This window comes from Charadrius vociferus, unplaced genomic scaffold (genome assembly GCF_000708025.1).
Source record: "Charadrius vociferus isolate BGI_N301 unplaced genomic scaffold, ASM70802v2 scaffold472, whole genome shotgun sequence".
NCBI classification, from domain to species: domain Eukaryota; kingdom Metazoa; phylum Chordata; class Aves; order Charadriiformes; family Charadriidae; genus Charadrius; species Charadrius vociferus.
In genome coordinates, this window is record NW_009647735.1 from 5044396 (window position 1) to 5059332 (window position 14937).

Consider the following 14937-nt stretch of genomic DNA (forward strand, 5'->3'; position numbering starts at 1 on the left):
TACCGGAGTTCTTCAAGTTAGAACTATGTTATGTTCCTTCTCATTTTCTCTGTGATATCTATATTTTTTTTCTTCCATTTTCTGCTAATGCATTAGGTATTCCTTCTGTTGTTGAAGAGAATTCTGCGTAAATAATAAGTCAGGTATATGAAATTATACAACAGTGTCTATGTGCCTGTAACACCATGAATATATTACTGGAGTGGAATGTCAGCCTTTCTGCATTTTTTCCTACAAATTTAAGTTACAAAGAAAAATAGACATATCACACTGAAATGGGGAAAATGTTCAGTTATTGTCAGGATTGTTTTCATTTTAAAGTGAACAGATTTCTAAGTGTAACATGTGGTGGTGAGGAATCTTATTGACAGCATTCCTACAGGAGCTTATCTTCCTCAAGTGTTTACAGTGAGATTTTTTGGAGACCTTGGAACTACAGTGATGTCATTGGTGGCTTATGTGACAAAGCCCAAGGTAAAACTTCAGTTCACCACTTATCAGGGCATGTGTGAAGGCTCTTGGGCTGAAAGGTTCGTTAGGTCAGTCTGTAGAAGCTGTCAGTCAAACTAAGCAGACAAGAGAATGTGTTTGATTTTTGTTTCTCAGTAAAAGAGGGAGGGAGAAATAATCCAGCTTTAAGGGGGTACAGCATTTTCCTTCTGTAATCAAGTTACATTGCCAATTACATAGCTTTAATTTCTGCAAGAATTATGGATAAAATAGAATGGGATGGAAGACACAAAAGGTCCTTATGACTTCATAGAACATAGTTTGAGTTCGAATTAAGTTGGTTGGAGAACAAAACTAAATTTCACCATTACTGGGGGCTGATTAAAATCTAGCAAGGTGTTAAATCAACTATTGGGAAATTATTTAGTGATTTCCTTACCAAAAAAATATAAAGTTATACTTGATGATTTACTCCTGAAAAAAAAAATCACTTTTGTCAGACATTCCAAAGTTGCTTCATAATTTCTTCGTGTGTAAAAACTATTCATTACAAGGTGGATTTGACAAAAGCATATTTTATTGTTAGGTCTTCTTTACGTAGAGTGAAAACCTAAAAGGGAGATTTACTGAAAGTTTCATTTTTTTCTCCTAATGGACAACCACTCTGATGGAAGCTAGAATTATGTTTATCGTGTCTTTTGAATATTAAGTTTCTGATCAAATAATATAGAGTCTATCACTCAGGAATATACATTTCAGAAAAAGATGGTATCTCTTCACTGAAGTGTTAAAGGAGAAGCTGCTGCCCGAGCATTCACACACCATTCATGGTGTCGTGCACACATTCACACTTACTCGCGGGTGTGCTTCCGCATTCTTCAGGCTCGACCCTAGGTTTCCCGCAGCAGAGTCTCAGGTGTTGGATTTCATATAGCAATTAATTTAATTGGAAGGTACAGCAGCAAGAACAGCCTGGGCTGGGTGCCTCCAAAGAGAGGGACCCTAAGCAAAGAAATCCCTAGGCAATTATACCTTTGTGATCCATACACCTGCCCCTCATGTGCCCTTCACATGCTGTCCATGTGTATTTTAGCCCGCTGGTGATTTTTGGTGTGGGATCTTCTAACATCTGATTAGATTCTTCTTCTGTGGCCAGACAGGCAGGCTCTTACCTTGTTGATTTGCAGTTTCAGTCGAGGGTTGGAGCTTCTGTATCTTCGCGTTTATATTCCTTGTGCACCTGCCCTTGTTGGCAGAGCATGGAGAAGGGAAGAGTCCTGGACTTGGGAGAAACGCTACCAAAACATCAATGTGATATCCAACACTTTCCCATACTATCACTGTACCATCTGCTAGGAAAATTACTAAGAAGAATAACTTTCTCACGGCCTAAAGAGTTAGCAAATCTAGCTACTCATACTAAGTAGAGCTAAGCAAACAGCAGAAATCACACCATGTTATAATCCTAAGCAATTTATTCTAATTAAAACTTACTTATTTTGCTAAACAATTAATATCCTCAGCAGCTCCTTCCTTTGTTTTTATTAAGCATCCCTGCTAACATGCTAAACAAAGTTCATGAATCCTTTCAAGTCACCCAGTCATTCTCCCCAGTCTTACATGTGAGGTTATCATCAGCCACAAGTACAATGTGGCCAGACTGAATAACATTACTGTAGGATGTAGCATACGGTTGTAAATTCCTGTCGCTGTTGGTGACCATCCATCCACAAAGGGTTTCGCACTATCAATGCTCTCCATCCCTTTTTATCCTTTCAAGAACCCGGTGGATTTCTTTTGCATCGCGGTGTACAGTAACTAGAACCCTTTGTCCATCATCTCTCACACGTTTTAATACTCTTAATTTGTCGTGCTGCAATAGTTTTTGTACTAGTGTTAAATTCATTCCTATAGGAATGGGCAACAAATTTTGGTAAAATATATAGTTAGACTGGAGCAATTGGTGGGACGTGATAGGAGATGAATAATTAAAGTCACAACCCATAATTTTGCTGAAGTTACAAGGACATATTTGAGTGACTACGGACACTTAGGAAACTTATTTCAAAATGACAGATTCTTTGTTCAGTGTCTAGATAAATGTCTTGGGCTTTGATGGTGTTACTTTCACAGACAAATCCTTGTTGGTCTTGTGCACCATATGTATCTGTATCAACAGTTTACCACTTACTCCTGATTTGTTTGGCCTATGGTCTGTGTTCTAGCAGTCAGAGTACATTCCGTTGTGATTTAACCCCAACACAATGATTGGGTATATGGCATACGCCAAAGCATTGTGTATTGTTAACACAAGAGCAGTGGGCCCTACTGATGAAGGGGTCATAAGTAAAATTCACTAAATGCCACTGGGCTTGGAACTCTCTCTCAGATTAGTCGCATTGTCCCAGATCACTTTTTGAATCTCTGTAGGTAAAATGCCTTTTTCACCTTCCCTTTTAATTGCTCCTATTGTAGATTGCATCCACAGTTGAGCTTGGATACAGCTAAGGGCTAGTGAAACATTGCCCTGGACTGTTCTAAGAGTTTCTTCAGTTAACTGGTGATCTTTTTCATTAATTTTTTTCCCATTGAGGTAGTATATCAGACACAAGTTGTTGGCTAGTCCCTAATGCTAATAGAGAGGAGCGTAGTGGCTGCTCATGATTTTGTTTTAAAGCACTAGCAACATATCATCTAAGTGAACAGAGTTCGTGTTGTGCTTAAACTTCTTAGGAAAAACTTTTAAAATGTATTGTTAAAGAATTGGAAAGTTTTGTCTGCGTCCCACAATTTGAGAAGGATGTGAAGGTCCCTGAATGCATCCAGAGGGCAACAGAGCTGGTGGCAGGGCTGGGAGGAATGTCCTCGCAGGAGCGGCTGAGGACTTTGGGCTTGTCTGGTTGGGAGAGGAGGAGGCCGAGGGGCCACCTCGTTGCTCTCTCCAGCTTCCTGAGGAGGGGGTGTGGGGGGTGCTGAGCTCTTCTCCCTGGGACCCAGTGACAGGACACCTGGAGCTGGTTCAAAGCTGCGTCAGGGGAGGATTAGATTGAACATTAGGAGTGTTTCTTTACCGAGAGGGTGGTCAAACACTGGAACAGGCTTCCTGGAGAGGTGGTCAATGCCCCAAGCGTGTCAGTGTTGAAGAGGCATTTGGACAATGCCCCTAATAACGTGCTTTAACTTGGGCAGCCCTGAATTGGTCAGGCAGCTGGCCTTAGATGGTCGTTGTAGGTCCCTTCCAACAGAAACTGAAATAGTCTATTCCAATTGAAATAGTCTATTCTATTTTTGTAGCAGTGAGGGGAGAGAATTTAAGGGTATGTATATGCTTTTAAAAAGCGGTTTTAGCAGTTTGCTGGAATTGCATTGTTGTTAGAGCTCTTATTGTTAGAAAAGTAGTTGAAAGGATGGAACATTCAAAGACAAAGTGATCTAATGGAACATAAAGCCTGTAGAGAAATTTGTTCTTCATTGTATGGAGATACAGTCCAAGGTCTGCAAAAATGTCTGTAATTCTGGTCACGTATAGTATAATGGAGGATAAAATTATATCATGAGAGAGAAAAACATAAAACTATTTTGTACTGGATTGAGGATCGGTTGTCAGGTATTGAAGACATATTAGGAAGACATGGTGTGCCACACAAGTTCATGTATGGGTGAGCCTGTAGATAGGGACTGATGTGAATGCATAGCTGACCTTGTCATTTGATATTAAGGCCACACATTTGCAAACAGCACCTGTGTATTTAAATATCTACTGAAACATTTATCTCTTGCCATATGGGGGTGAGATGGTGTGTGTAAGAGGGAGTGCATATGCACATATGTACAGATTTGCTGGTAAAACTATCCTGAATGCTTCAGTACACTATAGTCTGGGTTTTTGTTTGTCTTCCAGAATAGCGTAAATGATGTGGGGTTTTGCTTTGTTGGCATATCACAGGGACATTTAATGTTTTGAGAGCTTTCTGAAATTGTCTGTATGACTCTTCTTTGCACTGAAGCTTCACATAATATCAAGATTGGTTTTGAATTATCACTGATAGCTTTCTAGATACAGGTCATTAGATGCCATCCTTTATAGGTTTTGTTCTCCTGCAGAATTTTGGCAAATAGTGCTCTGTAATTTCCTGTGATTGTTTTGTACTTGTTTTGTCTACATAGGTGCAGTATTATTTTCTTTCAGGATTAATAGAATAAGCTCTCATAAATAAAAGTAAAACTTAACATTATACAAATTATTATAGGGCAGGGGAGATGACTGTCAAAACATAAAGCGCTCTGTGTTTCTTACTAAGCAATTGCTTATGTTATATTTGAAACCTCTTAGAGCACCATGTTTATTATGCTGACTTACAGGCAGTTCTTCTCTTGCCTCTAGTCCAATATCTGATTTTGGAGTGCATTCTGCCCTCCAGGTGTCAGAAGTAACATCCTCAATACAATTTTCAATTCTCTTGTGTGTCTAGCATCCCTGACTTGGAAAAATCTGTTGATATTTTCAGGAAAGCAAAGCTTTAAATTGTCAAGAGTCTCTATAATGGGAGAGAAAATTTAATATTTTTTATTAAAAAGAAAAAAGAAATGACAACAAAAAACCCACACCAAAACCCCAAACCAAAACAAACAACCAAAAAGAAACCCCATAACCAGAAACCCCCAAAATCTGTTTAGTGCCTTCAGCTCCTGGAGGTAGCATCTAGCCCATGTAGTCATGAATATAGTTGTTAGCAAACCCAAGAAGATAATTGCAACATGACAAAAATAGTCTAGAATCTGTTCAAATTCTGATGTGTCTTGGAATTTTCTGTGCGCCCGAAACATGTCTCCCACGTCCTGCAGTTTCTTTGCAGTTTCCCACGTCCTGCAGTTTCTTTGCAGTTCATGTGTACTGAAGAACAGAGAGATCAATGTAAGCTTGGATATTCATGTCTTTTGTTTCAAAGATGCTCAGGTGGTGTGGAAAAACTTTGAAATGTCTGAGAATAAAATGCAAATGTTTACTTCAAGTTCTTTACCCACTAGCTGTCTTTCAGTTGTGTCCTCTTCTAGTGATGCATACTGGAGAAATTATCCTCATGCTGCCAAAAGATCAAAACGTTTCAGAAAGGGAAATGGTGCGAGAGGATTCTTGAAGTATCACCAAAACATCAATCTGAGAGAAAAGTTTTTGCAAAATATTGATAATAAGACAATGTTACTCTGAGAATTAGATATGTAGAGGTGCATAAAACCTGTGAAAGTATCTGTGCATTTTAATTGCACATTGTAATCTTTAGGTAAGATTTTGGTAACTTTAGACTGCTGATGACTTTTTAAAACTTATTTATAACTGGGCCTATTAAAGATAGTAGGTAGAGTACACTTGGAAAATATTGATGGAACAGTTTGTGTTTTCTAGCAAAGAATACTTTTGTAAGTTTTCAAAGCCCCAGAAGTGGAATGTGACACAGCTTATTTTAACTTAAAGTAGGATCTTTCCTTATAATGTGATTATTTTTTTCTTCCAAGGATTAAGGAGGATTATAGTAGAATAAATGATAAGAAGCAGAATAAGAAACAATGCTTAGACTTCCCAAGACTGCAGCTACACAACATTTTTAGACAGGTCTTTTAAACTTAGGCCACAATACATTACCAGGTTCTTGAATATAACTTGATTGGTGTTGTAAGTAGTGCAATGAATCCGGATTCATGTTGGTAAAAGGGCTTCTGCTGCTGCAGTGACATTTTATGTCCCATTATTCTGTTTATAAAATATGAATGTATTCATTCCTGAAACATAGTTTTTGCTTGTCAGTAAAAAAATATTTTAATCTCAATAGAAGCAATCTGAAAACAAGAAAGAAAAAAATTACAGTTCCAGCTATTAACAGGTTGCATTTAATACAGAAATGAGAAACACTGTACATCACGTATATAATTGTTTTAAGTTTGCAGGAATGTTTAGAAGTAGTTGAAATCCTGAACTTAATTATTTGATTAGAAAAACAGTGACAAATAGTGACTGAATCTGAAGAGAAGTTCAGTTTAAAAAAAAAAAGGCAAGCTAATCTTTTATCTACAAATCAAATTAACAGCTGGTGTTCTGTAAAGATTGTATCAGAAATTGCAACAGAGTGCTGTGGTTTATCTTGCTAAAAATGAGCTCAGAAATTTGGTGGTTGTATTGATGTAGGTGGTGAAGGGATGTGATCTTTAGTGATAGTAAAGAGAAACAGTAGAACTAGGTACTTGAAAGACAAGTAAGTGTTGTCAAGCAAATGCATCATTATCTGTTGAAGATAAGTATGTGCATGCAAATTATGATACTTCATACGGGAATGACCCTTACACTCCTACCCACGATTTACTTCTAAAATTGTTGTGGGTAGTAGGAGAAAAAAGGTACTCCTTAGCTTGAAAAGATTGTGTTTTTCTCTGAAGTGCAGAGAGAACTGGAGGCTGCGTATCATTCCTCTTCCTTTCTGTCCTCTTTCAAAAGAAACAAATACTAATCTATAAAGACTAGATATAGAACTATTAAATTGGACAAATATTCTCCCATCACATTTTTTTGTTTCAAGTGCAATCTTGAAGCTTTCTCTGCTTGGCCAGAAAGCAGCTCTGCCACTACTGTATTGTATCCCCTGTTCTTTTATGAGTGCCTATTGCACCAGCCAGTAACAAAGAAAGGACATTCAGAGAAGTCCACGGTAGAGTTATAACAACAATTCTCCTATGGTTACCAAGCACAGAAGATTTCTGTTTCTTCTTTAACATGTCTTGCATTTTATGCCTATGTACCGTACTCCAACAAAAAAACTTTCATGCCACTGTAAACGGAAAGATAAACATGTATTTGTTTCTTAAAAATAATTTTTTATTTTCTAAAAGGGTTTCTGCAGTTCTGATTTTTAGATTATTTTTTCACTGGTTTTATCTTATAGATTTGAATATCTTTATGATGTACTTCTCTTCAAGTGAAATTCCTGATCCCCAATATTTTTTTAATGAATCTAGAAGTTGATATAAAATACAAAAAGTACTGGAGAATAAAATGTGTCTAGGACTGTGTAACCTTTTGATTTCCACTTTCAACTCTAGTGGAGTAAGCTGTTCTGTATGTGTGTGTATATATACGCACAATACTGTGTATATATATATAAGGGGGGGTAATTTTTTTTCTTTTTTAGAAGTGGCTTCATCTTGAACAATTAAGATTAAAAGGTTGAATTTGCTGTTTTTTCCAGCTGAAATTTTTAGCAAGAAATCTCTCATATGTATACTACATATACATCGTATATGTAGTATAGGCTCTGGATTTAGCCTTTTGAAAATTATTCAATAAGAACTTACTGTAATGATGGGCTAATTAGTTAAAGTTCACTGAGTTTAGCTAAACATACAGTGTTTGATTTAGAGAGATAAATCGGTGGTCTGTCAGCCTTTTCAGACATAATCCTACTTTCAACATTATCTGACAGGTAGTCAGCCCATCAGGCCTGAGGATGTGCTCCGAAGCAACTCATCTCTTCACTCTTGACTAGTTATTTATCTTATGAAGCATAATTCACAACTGGCATATGGAAAGTGGGGAGGACCAAAGGAAATGTTCCAAGCCTTTCTTTCCTTCCTTCATGCAGTATGAAATCGTTTCTAGATGTGGCTGCAACTCACATTTCTGTGTCTGAGGATTTTGTTTCCATGGCAAAAACACACCCAAACGTGATGTTTTGGTTAATGTAAACTATCTCTTAGGGCTTTGCATTCTGAAATAGGTGTATTTAACCATGCTCTGTTATAAATAATATTCTGCAAGAAATTTTTGTTCCAAGTATTTCTTAACATTTTGCATTTTCAGGATAGTGCATAATTGTGAAAGATTATCTTAAAAATGTCTTCGCAAGAGAGGTTTTCACACTCTTTAGCTAAATCAGTGGGTTTTTATTCAGCTGATAATCTAAGATTAGATGTTATTTTATTTGAGAGGAAAATGATTGGTTTCTAAATGTGTTGTTGCTGCAGGCATACAGACGAATGAGTATAAATCAATCATTTACCCAAGACTGTCTGTCTGTCAGTTGGTAGATATAAGTCATTGAAACCAGGGTATGTGGTCTTCAAATTCACGTAACGTGGTCCCTTGGTTAAAGGCACTTTCTTGAGAGAGCATACAGTACCCAGCAGCAAACTCTTTTTTTCATTAAGCTGCTCAGGTAGTTTAATCCAGAAAGAACTTGCTCCTTGACCATAAAATAGAACTGGGTGCTTAAAAAAACCCCAACAAAATGACCCACAAATGTTGTCTTTAACTACACAGAGTTTTCTAACAATTCATTGTAGAAGTTTTAAGGTTTTAGTAACTGGAAGGGACACAAGGGGAGAACCATTGTGGTTTAAGGAGAAAAAGACCTTGCCTGGATTCTGGTTTACAATTAAAATTAATTTTAAGCAAGTGAATAACCAATCTGAAAAACTTGTACAAATTCAAAGCTTATCCTTTAAATACTTGATGGATCTGTAGGCACATGAAACTATAATAGAGCGCTTCAAAATTGAACATACCTCTTTGTTGTCTACAAATGTTTTAATCCATATTTGTGTTTACTGCGCACTTGGAGAAGTCCGTCTTTCTCCAGTGCATGTGCTCGTCATTTGCCTGTCATCTGTTCCAATCACAGCCCATCATTTTACCCCTTACAGAAAAGCTTGCAATTGCATTCTCCTTGGTTTTACGTTTTTCTGGGCTAAGCAGAAGCAATGGAATCCTTCCTATGCAAACCTCAGTCACAATAAAACACTGTCTTAAAACAGTAATATAAAAGGAAAAGTATTTAAATAAATAAAAATCTAACCACACTTTTGAAAACTTTCCAAATGAGTCGCTTTCTTGCAACTATAGACTATACAAGTAAGTGGTAGCATGGACCTCCTCGTTCTTGTATAACTCTATTTTGTCATGAAAACGTTAAACTATATTTTAAATTACTATGTGTATTTGTACTTTTACTGAATCTGAGAGACTGGTACTGCAGGTATTCGTGTACAGATTAAGTTACTTTTTACTTATCTGTTATATTAATTACAGTATTCAGTGTTCTTTTTCAAGTGCTATATTTCGATACAAGAATAATGGACATAAAGTCTAATCCCATTTTCAGAACTAATTGTCCAGATCAGTTTAGTTTGAATATGATGGGGCATCCTATAGTTCTAAGTTTGCATGCGTATATGTAGAAAAGTTCAGACTACTTGGTAATAATATGTCTGTGGGGGAAAAAAAAGTTCGGGTTTGTTTGGTTTTTTTGTTTTTTTTTTTTTTTTTAATGGCAATCACTTGATACTGCCTTTGCTTCACCTGCTGGGAGTCTGTTTGTCCTACTAGAAGAATCTTGGTCTTTCATGAAGTCTTATTTCCAGATGAATGACACTGTGTAAGATTTAATTTTGCGGTAGCCTCATGCCTTTTAAAGGCATAGCCTTTTAAATGTCAGAGTAATAGCATGTATGAAAAAGTAATTTTAAATAGAATTGCCTGTTTGGAAATCAGTTATAGTCTATTTTACATAATAGGATTTGAATACTATGCAGGAAAAAAAAGCATGATTGCCTTCCTCGAGTAGAATCTTTCAAATAGTGCTTTGTGCTAAAACAGCATTTGAAGTCAGGGTTCAAATGGTGTCATTAACAATCTGGGGCTTGGCAGAAGAGGAGTCTAGGAAGCTTTCATAGCACTTGTCCATATGATGCCCACTTGGTCCATATGTCCATGGAGACCACTAGGTGGTACCATTAAACCTCCCTTTTTGAGAATGTTAAAATTGATTCACAATCAAAAAGTGTTTTTAAAGGATCTAAGTAAATATTTGTTTTTATTATTATTATTTTTTTTTGTCTGTGACTGCAGAAATAAATTTTTACCTGCTTGGTTGAAACTGTTTTCACTAAAATAGGCAATACAGTCTTTCCTATACTGCCATTGAGATTCTGTATAGTGGCAATAATGCAAGCTTTCAGGTGTACTTACTCTGAAGATTTTTGAGTACCTGTCCCAGTTCCTGTCTAAAATTCACTTTCATAGTATGTAATAGGTTCTTAAAATATAATTCATGCTTTTAATATAGACTACAGTTTTTAAATGTCTTTGAACCAGTAGAGTCAATGAAGGAAAGTGCTAGAAATACATTTTTCAAAGTATTTTTTTATATTTATGTGGCTTAATTCTCTTCTTAACAAAGTAATAAATGATTCTTAGTTGGAGAAACCATCAATTTCAAACTATGATTGTGAAGAAGGGATAAGACCTCTTTTTTCTGATTTATGATGTTTGCTTGCATTGTCTGATATTTTAGCTCTTATACATGGATACTTTTATACTGTAATTAATCTTTTAGTACTATCACAAGGCCATGCTAATTCTAACTGTGAAAACCTGAAACGTTACTGTAAGCGGAGATCTGTTGTGAAATGATGCAACAGCAGTAAAAAACAATTTTATCTTGGAATTGTTGAACACCTAGTAATAGAAACAGGTAAAGTTTGTTATTGTGCATTTTTTTTCATTGACAGTAATGATTGTAGTAAAAGATTAGCAGTAAAGAGAAATTCTACATTGATAATGGTTCCCTAACTCATATTTTCTCTTGTGTCTTTGACTTGGCAAAGGTGAAGCTTTTAATCTCAGGATCTACACAGTGCAGCTGCAGACAGCAGGGGGAAGAGTTTGGTCAAATTGCCTCTATAACAAACATCTATAAAACAAAACAAAAAAATTTACATTACCAATGACAAATCAAAGCTGAAAGTTCGCCTTGCCTGTTGTCATTCATTGCCATTCATATTTAGAAAGCAGACTGCTGTGATAATTGATTTGATGGTCCAGCTTGAGTGGAAGCACTTCTGGGCATAGCATGCCTCAGAGATGCCAAAAAAGAAGAAAAGGTGGGAATGAAATAATGCACTACTTTCTCCTCAGAGGCATGTGGCCCAGTTTTTGAGAACAGAAAAACATGCTTTAGAAGGAGGAAGAAAAAAACTTAGTAACTCAGTAATAAATACAAAAATGACCATATAGCCTCAATCAGTTAAAAATAGGCATTCAAACAGAGACAATGAGTGTACATATTTTACTGGCAGGTGAATAATAGGAGAATGCTGTGGAAATAATCTGATTTTTAACGGACTCTGTCCAAGGGAGTACCTTTTTTGCTGCTTTTTTTGTGGAACAACAAAAGAGGTTCCCTTTCCTAAAAAAAAAAAAACAAACAAACAAAACCTAACCCAAAACCCAAACGCACAAACCACCCCAAAAACCAACTACCCCCATGCCACCACCCTAGTACCCCCAACTCTCCCACCATGAAAAACAACATTTAATTTCTTCAAGCTTTTCGAAGATGAATTGATAGTTTGGAAGAAGGAAAAGAAATCAATCATTGAATTTGAAAGGCAACGTATGTGCTTGGATTATCTGAACTCCTATTGAGTTTATTTACTTCAAGCAATAGTTGATAATGAAGCTTGTCTCTGTGTTTTTGACTGGGGGGTACTGTTCACCACTGCTGATATGAATAACTTGGGACACTAAAGTACTAGTTCATGAAAAAAGTAGAATAAAAAACTTTTGAATTCAATGCTTGACCTCTTAATCATGACTGCCAGCTCAACTGCGCACCCTGTCATGAGTTTAAAGAACCAAACAAAACCAGATAAAAGACATGAGCTATTGAAACACAAAACTAATAAGAACTGTTTGTCTTTTGAGTGATGCTTATTTACTGGCAGAAACAGTGTGGTCCTTTAACTTTGCTGACCTCTTTGTATTCATAGTCTTGAACCTTTCATACACAGCAAAGCAGAAGTAACTGAAATTTAACCAGTAAAGACTAAAAAAGAGTTGACTGATGAAGTAGCAGGGGGTTGTAAGTCTGCTGTTCCAGGTTATACGTGATTATGACTATCTGTAATTTTCATTTTTTGGAAGGACCTTGCTTGTCCTAGGTCCTAGGTAATAGTTAATATATTCTTGCAAAATATTCTAAACATATGTAGAAAGTCTGTAAAAGACATACTAATTTATTAGAAGAATATTTCATATTTTCTTGTTACTCGATTATGACTTTTTAAATTCCCTTTTTATGTATTGGAAGCAGAAGCTCAGAGTTTGATAATCTATTAAGCATCCAAAAGTGGGATAACCCATATGCCAGTATTCCTTTGAATTCTTTCTGTCTATCTACTTATCTATAAAATTTCTTTCTAAGTATCAAAACACTCCATTAAATTTATGGATAGGAAACTTGGAAAATTTATGGACAGGGAACATGTAGCATGAAACATGTTGAATGACCTACACTGCTTTTAGACCCTTTTTTGCAGTTTGAGGAGAGGTAGGAAAATGAAACACAGATGCATCAGAAAAAACGACACTTTATGAAGATTTCATAGAAAATTGACTTGTCTATGTGACTTTCTTTTTATGCACATGCAGAAACAGAGTTTTGTGCAGTATTAAATGGCCTACATGTCACAAACAGATTTCAAAATTCATTCCCTTAATGTGATGTATATGTGATTTCTACCTTCCTCCGCTGGTGCAAGGAAATGAAGATGGTGTCTGACTGTTAAAAGAAATAATCGCTGCACAAATGTAAAAATTTATGCCTAGGACCCCTGATCCTTTCTGGCTGTAGAGGAGCATCAGCTTGCAATACCTAGTTTACTGCCAATTTCATTACTTCTCATCATGATATCTAAATTATTCCCAGTCACTTTTTCTATTTTTCCTGGACTTACGTTCCCCTTTATATGTTTTTCCCTTTTCTTTCCCAGTTATTGCCTGTTTTCTGGCTAAGAAGAAAAGAAAACAGGGTCTAGCTCAGGAAAGCTGAGTTTTATCAGCTTTATTCCTTTATCTCTCTTATACCTGTCTTGTGACCATCTGTAGTTGGTTTTGCTTGATTGAGGAGGGATGATGATGAAAGAATTAAGTTTTTGCAAGGCAGTGTATTTGAGCAGGATCCAGTCATGCTGGTGCCACTGTGCAAATGAACTGTTAGCTGTGATCAGTCTGAAAATTCTGGCTATGTTATTTCTATATGAAATATTTTAATGTGTATTCTCACCTGCAAGGGGACCTAATTTTGGTAGAAACCCAGTGTGCCTATTGAGATTTGGGGGTTTTTTTTAGAATAGTACCGCCCCAGTTTAAGGGTTGTATGTTTCTGCAGCCTGTCTATCTTTTTAGACTTGCTCTAGTACTCTACTTAAGAGTGATATTTTTTTTCCCCTGCTATGTTGTCCAGCTGATGGCTGGCAAAGGCTTTCACTGCTCTGTAGAAAGCTGTAGGATTTCAAGCATGGTATCTGTTCTATCTCTAAGACATTTTGCAAAGTTTCAAAACCAAATGACTGAAGGACTCCAGTGACAGTGGTATCTTTGCGTTAAAGCAGTTTTATTGTCTGATTCTGCTGCCACTGAACTCAGTCATTATACTTTGATTTCTCTGGAGGTAATTCTGGTTACAACAAGCAGTTGCATATATGCTTGAAATTTCATGATATAGTGTCATCATTTGTATTGCATTGTTAGAAATCCTGTGGTCATTCTTAAGTAATCCAATATTGGTGGAGCGTACATACTTCCCAGAATTTTATCTTTTGTCAAACAATTAGCAGAAGCAGTTATTACAACTGCTTGTATATATACAAATATAGATTTGTATTGAAGCACTTTTGTGCAAATGTATTTCTACCTATATAAGCGCACAAATTCTACAATTTATTGTAGAATAGAGTTGTTATGATGGTTTGAAGATGTTCACATTTTCCACAGTTTAGACAGAAATTATTGGCCTAAAGTATACTCATATTTCAACAGTAAAACCCTTGCAATCTGCTATTTCAAGAACTGGAGGGAAGCAGGATACACTGCCAACTATTTAGTGACTAGAATGCTGGAGCATTTTCACCCAAAAGATGAAACTGTCCTTTCTGGAGACTTGAAAAATACTTTAAAATTGTGGTATTTTTCGAAATCTCCCTTTTTGGCTTTCATGCTGAAGAAATTTGGAGAGAATATTTCTCATCTTTTTGGGGAAGGAAGAAGGCATTTTTCACAGTAGGTCTAGTAGTCGTTGGCAGCTGTTAGAAATTGATTTGAGTCTTAACGTTGAAGTAAATTTTTAGTCTAGAGGTGGCTAGTTACTGCATCCGTAACTATCTGATTACCTAGGGATAAAATTGACTTTGTTACATGTCCATTGAACTTAACATGTTGATACTCTCTTTGCAGCAGTGTATGTTTAATCCCTATAGATTATTTCTTTTTCTTAAAATCTGAGTGTCTCTTGCTCTATACTGAAAATGTTGCTTCTCTGCTTTCAAAAGGTTTTATGAAACTGTTTGCTTAAGTGAGTGTTGTTGCATTTCAGTGGATTTTATCATTTAAAAAATTTGAATACCACAAGTTACACCCTGGTTTTGAGCTGTCCAAGTAAAGAA